The sequence below is a fragment of the Arachis duranensis genome, chromosome 1, assembly GCF_000817695.3.
Source record: "Arachis duranensis cultivar V14167 chromosome 1, aradu.V14167.gnm2.J7QH, whole genome shotgun sequence".
Taxonomy (NCBI): domain Eukaryota; kingdom Viridiplantae; phylum Streptophyta; class Magnoliopsida; order Fabales; family Fabaceae; genus Arachis; species Arachis duranensis.
In genome coordinates, this window is record NC_029772.3 from 5335512 (window position 1) to 5341511 (window position 6000).

A 6000-nucleotide genomic window follows, 5' to 3' on the forward strand; every position below is an offset into this window, starting at 1 on the left:
AAATAGACCCGGTCTATATTTCGGGCCAGGTCTGGGTCACCTAAAACCCGGCTTCACCCGGCCCATGTGCACCCCTACCATGGACATATGGCAATTCACAGCGTTCTTCAATCAAGTTGCGCAGATTCAAGGCCACATCAACAAGCAGTCGAATCCAAGTCAAGATCCTGCTAGTCCTTATTTCATTCTTCTTTCTGAAAATCCAGGTATACCTATCACTAATGTCACTCCCAAAGGTGCAAATTATGGTGCTTGGAGTAGGACTATGGAAAGGACTCTAAAGTCTAAGAACAAAATCAAGTTTATTGATGGTAGCATCAAGAAACCTAAGAGCACATACTCGATTTTTGAGGCATGGGAGAGATGTAATACATATGTAGTAGCTTGGATAAATCTCTCACTTAGTCCAGACATTTCTCAAAGTGTTCTTTGGACCAATATAGCATATGAATTGTGGAATGATTTAAATCATAGATATTACCAAGGTGATCGTTTTAGAGTTGCTGAACTAAACGAGGAATTGTATGCCCTTAAACAAGGTGACCTTACTGTTACTGCATATTTTGCCAAGCTCAAAACTATATGGGAGGAGTTTGATAATTTTAGACCAATTCCAATGTGTGCATGTGAGATGAAGTGTGACTATGGATTGGGAATTATCAGAATGCAAAGGGAAGAAGATAGAGTTACAAAGTTCCTTAGGAGACTAGGTGAACAATACTCCAATGTCAAGTCACAAATCATGTTGATGGAAGAACTGCCAAGTGTGAACAAGATTTTATCCATGATTACTCAACAAGAGAGAGAGCTCTTTGGCTTGGACACTACCTCAGACATTAAAATCTTGGCTAGTGCTGCCTTTTCCTCAAACACTGCAGAATTTTTTCAAGACAGAGGGAGAGGAAGAGGTAGAGGAGGTAGGTCTCAAGCTGGGAGAGGACAAGGAGGCCGAAGCAAGCTGCATTGTTCCTTTTGCAACAAAACTGGACACATAGTGGATAGTTGTTACAAGAAGCATGGCTATCCACCTAATTACAAGCAACAATTTGATAATCATAGCTTGTTGAGTTAAGAAATTAACTAAATAAATTAAGTGATGACAAATATTATTTTTGGGCAAAATAAATAATTAGTGTTGATTAATTATAATTACTTATTACTAATTATTTATTGTTGCAGGCCAAAACTCAATAGCCCAAATGAAATGAAAAGCAATCAGCAATGATGTTGGGCTGAAAGCAAAATTAAGAGCCCAAGAAAAAGAAAAGAAAGAAGCCAAAGAAATCAAAACGGGCTAAGCATATCACTACCCGATCCAAGCCCGATCTGACTTCAGAAAAGCTATTCCCTCCATCTTGATTCAACCAAAGCAACGTTCCCCTTTCTTGTATCTAAGTCAAATCAGAGTTTCAGAAAAGCAAGAGAGAGAAAAAGAAAGCTTATTCCATAAGCTTATTACCAAAGAAGCAAGAAAGAGAAAGATTAAGGTTGAAAGGCAGATTTCAAATCACCTAGTTCAAACCAAATCAAGCTTAGGTTAAAGGTAACTCATTTCCTCTTGCATACATCAGATCTTCATCTCTTCTTCCCAACTCTTTGTTCTATCCGAAATGGGATACAAAGGAAAGATAGTTTCTGCTCTTCTCTGCTGTGTATCCACGATCTTAAACATGACTTGGAGACCAAGTTGGTTTTCAAGGGCTAAGATTAAGTTGAACATTGAAAGATTTCTATGGTTGTTGTTTAATAGCTTTCGGTCAAGATGAAGAAGTCAAAGGCAAAGTTTCTAATCTGGGGATTAAGAAGAAAAAGTGAATTTGTGGATTGGTGAAGCTCAAGGCTCAAGGTGTTGACCTTGGAAGAAGGACCAAGGAACTGGCAAGGAGAAAAAAGAAGCTTGTTGTTCATTCAGAAAGTAAGGAGAGATAACCAGAGTATTGAGGTTTTGTTCTGAGAAGTGTTCTTTGAAAAAGTTTAACTAACTGGACAGTGTAACCTAATCAAAGGTGCATTCCACCAGTATGAAGAACGGAATCAGAGGCTAACTAATCTGGTTTTTCGCATAGCACAGAGGTTGTTGATGAATTCAATCTCCTTCATGTTTTACTGATTGTAATGTACTTTTCTATGTTTATCTTTCTGTAATTTCTTGTGAGAAAAGGCATTGTGAGAAAGCTCAAGTAAAAGCCATGAGTGGAAAAAGGCTGAGTGATACACGTGAGAGAAAAGCCTAGAGTTATTTTCTGATTTCTTTAGGTTGGTTAAGTGTCTTGTATCTTGTACCTGTTTGGTATCCCTTTCTTAGTTGGGTTAGCACTAAGAGTGAATAGTTAGGTGTTAGCATAGCCAATGTCAAGTTAGGTTAGAACTTGAGTGTGAAATTGGTGTATGTAATACTTTTAACTATAGTGGAAATTCCTCCATTGTTGTGGAGGAGACTGGACGTAGGTTGCATAGCACAAGGCAACCGAACCAGGATATATGCTGGTGTTAGTTTTTCTCTTCTCTGCTGTGTTCTGTTTTTCTGATATTCATGAGACAAAAATAGATTGCCTCATAAATTTCCGCTGCTGAGTACAAACAGAATCAGAATTAAAAGTTTGTTTAAAAGGGTTATAACAGCTACAAAAAGGAAGGCATAGATTCAACCCCCCTTCTCTAAGCATACCACAACCTTCATAGCTACAACAATTCAGCTTCACATGTCCTAAATTGCATGACAACAATTGATAACACTGAGGGTGACAATGAGAATCTCAATGAACAACATCAGATGGCTAGAAGTGACACCACAAGCACTGATTTCACACCAGAGCAGAGAGAAGCAATTTTTGGCACTACTTAGTAGGCAAGACGTGAATCATGTTCATAGCATTAGCCAGATGTCCACCAAAAATTCTCATTTACCTCATCAAGGTAAAATGGTACATGTCTTGAATTTTAAATCCAACATCAAGGCTCTAAATGTTTGCACTCAAAAACACAAGTCATGGGTTATAGATACTGGTTCAACAGACCATGTATCATATAACTTGGCTGATTTTCAAAATTATTTTAAAATTGATCCCATAATTGTCAGATTACCAAATGGTGCACTTACTACTAGCTGCATAATGGGGACCATTGTATTTTCTGACAATTTATACTTGACAAATGCATTGTTCATTCCATCCTTCAATTTTAAACTTCTCTCAGTCTCAAAACTGACTGCTTCATTACATTGTAAAATGAGTTTTACTGATGAAAATTGTAAGATACAGGATCTGCACACTTTAAAGATGATTGGTACAGCTAGCAATGTTGATGGTTTATACATTTTGTTCAAAGAGATCAAACAACTTCCTCATATCGCAGCATTTTCTAAAGGCAGTAATCAACAAGCTCCCAAGGAAAATACTCAAGAAAAATTATGGCATGATAGATTAGGTCATCCATCACATGATAGATTAGTTGCATTGAAAGAACAATTTGACTTCATTGATTGTAAAATAAGTCATGAGCCATGTCACTCATGCCATGTAGGAAAGCAAAAACGCTTGCCATTTTACCTCAGCTCTACTGTTACAACAAATGTATTTGAGCTCATACATATAGACATTTGGGGACCAGTTTCTATTCCCTTATTTACTGAAAAAAGATATTTTTTGACCATCGTAGATAATAATTCCAGATTTACCTGGACTCTCTTCATGAAAAGTAAGGCTGAGGCATCACAGTTGGTTAAAAATTTTGTTGTTTTTGCTAAACCTCAATTTGATGTAGTTGTCAAAATAATTAGAACAGACAATGGCCCTGAGTTTTTAATGAATTCCTTCTATGATTCATCTGAAATTATTCATCAAAGAACATGTGTTGAGACACCACAACAAAATGGTATTGTTGAGCGTAAGTATCAACACATCTTGGCCGTGGCAAGAACCATCATGATACATGCGCATCTGCCAAAAAATTTTTGGAGCTATGGTGTTGGACACGCAGTATACTTGATAAATAGGATTTCCTCCACCTTTCTAAACAACACTCTCCTTACCAAATTATTCACAAATCCTTACCTGACTTGTCCAACATCAAAGTTTTCGGCTGTTTGGCATATGCGACTAGTCTCACTCGGCATAGAGCTAAGCTAGATCCGAGAGCAAGACAATGCTTACACCTCGGATTTAGGGAGGGAACAAAAGGCTACTTATTGTTTGATTTACAAAATAGAGAGATCTTCATGTCCAGAGATGTACAATTTTATGAAAACCATTTTCCTTATAAAAATTCACAAAATATTCACATCTCCGAGGTCACACAACATACCACACCTGATCATCATAATGCACACATGTCTCATGATAACTTTGATTACAGTTTTTTAGAGGGCACACAAATTCAGGTTCTGGGCACAAATAATAATAGCAATGTTCACTCTAGCACTAACAATTCCCAGTTAGGTCCACGTGCATCATGACATAGTGACAATTTGGAACAAAATCATATTTTGCATGAGTCCAATGATTCTGATGATTTGATAAATTCTCCTAACATTTATGATCATTTTGATTCTGCATCATCTATAGACAATGAAGGAAATAATCTAAACCTACCCACACAAGAAATTACATTGCCTGACAATGCTGTGATAAGAAGGTCCACTAGAATCTCAAAACCTCCTGCATATTTGAAAGATTATGAATGCAAAACTATCAATAGTGCTCAATCTAGAAGCCAACTTTGTTTTCAGCGATACCCGATCTCAGATTTTCTATCATATGAAAAACTTTCTCCAATGCATCTCGCATATTCTCTTGCCATCCAAAATGTGGAGCCTAAACGCTATGAAGATGCAGTCTCTCAACCCTGCTGGCAAGAAGCCATTAAAGATGAATTGCAAGCCCTGGATGAAAACAAAACTTGGAGGCTAACTTCTTTACCACCTGGTAAGAAGGCAATAGGTTGCAAATGGGTGTTCAAGGTGAAATACCACCCCGATGGGAGTATTGAGAGGCACAAGGCGCGTTTGGTAGCTAAGGGTTTCACTCAAGTTCTTGGGGTTGACTATAAAGATACTTTTAGCCCGGTTGTTAAATTAGGAACTCTGAGGATAGTTTTGGCTGTTGCTGCTGTAAGAGGCTGGCATCTCAAACAGATAGATGTCAACACTGCTGTAAGAGGTATACATGCGGGTGCCTCAAGGATTGGATGCTGCACCAGGTCAAGTGTGTAAACTAGAAAAGTCTCTATATGGGTTAAAGCAGGCCAGTAGACAATGGAATTACAAACTCAAATCAGTGCTCACTGAGCTAAACTTCACTCAATGTAAGTCTGATTACAGTTTGTTTACAAAGGCTACATCGAATGGTTTCACTGCCATATTGGTGTATGTTGATGATTTGGTGTTAGCGGGGGATGATTTGAATGAAATTGAAGTTGTGAAAAAGGTATTGCATGATAGATTTCGAATCAAGGATATATGAGACCTTAAGTACTTTCTTGGGTTAGAAATAGCAAGATCTGAGAATGGTATTACATTGTATCAACGAAAATATGTTTTTGACTTGCTCAAGGATACCGGTTTTGAACATTGTATACCTGCCTCTACTCCCATTGACTATGGAGCTAAGCTAAGCAAGAGTGATGGAGACTTGCTAGCTGATTCTACTCAATACAGAAGAATCATTGGAAAGTTACTCTATCTTTCTAACACCCGGCCAGATATAAGCTATGCAATAGGAAAACTCAGTCAATTTTTAGAATCTCCCACCACTGAACATATGAAAGCTTCACATAGGGTGTTGAGATATATTAAAGGGTCACCAGCTACGGGACTCTTCTTTTCTGTGAATTCAGACCTTAATCTCACAGGGTTTTCAGATTCCGATTGGGCAGGCTGCCCTGATTCTAGGAGATCTACCTCTGCAGTCTGCATACTGCTTTTATCTTGGTCCATCCATTGTAAGCTGGAACAGCAAGAAACAACTAACAGTGGCTACTTCATCGTCTGAAGCCGAATATAGG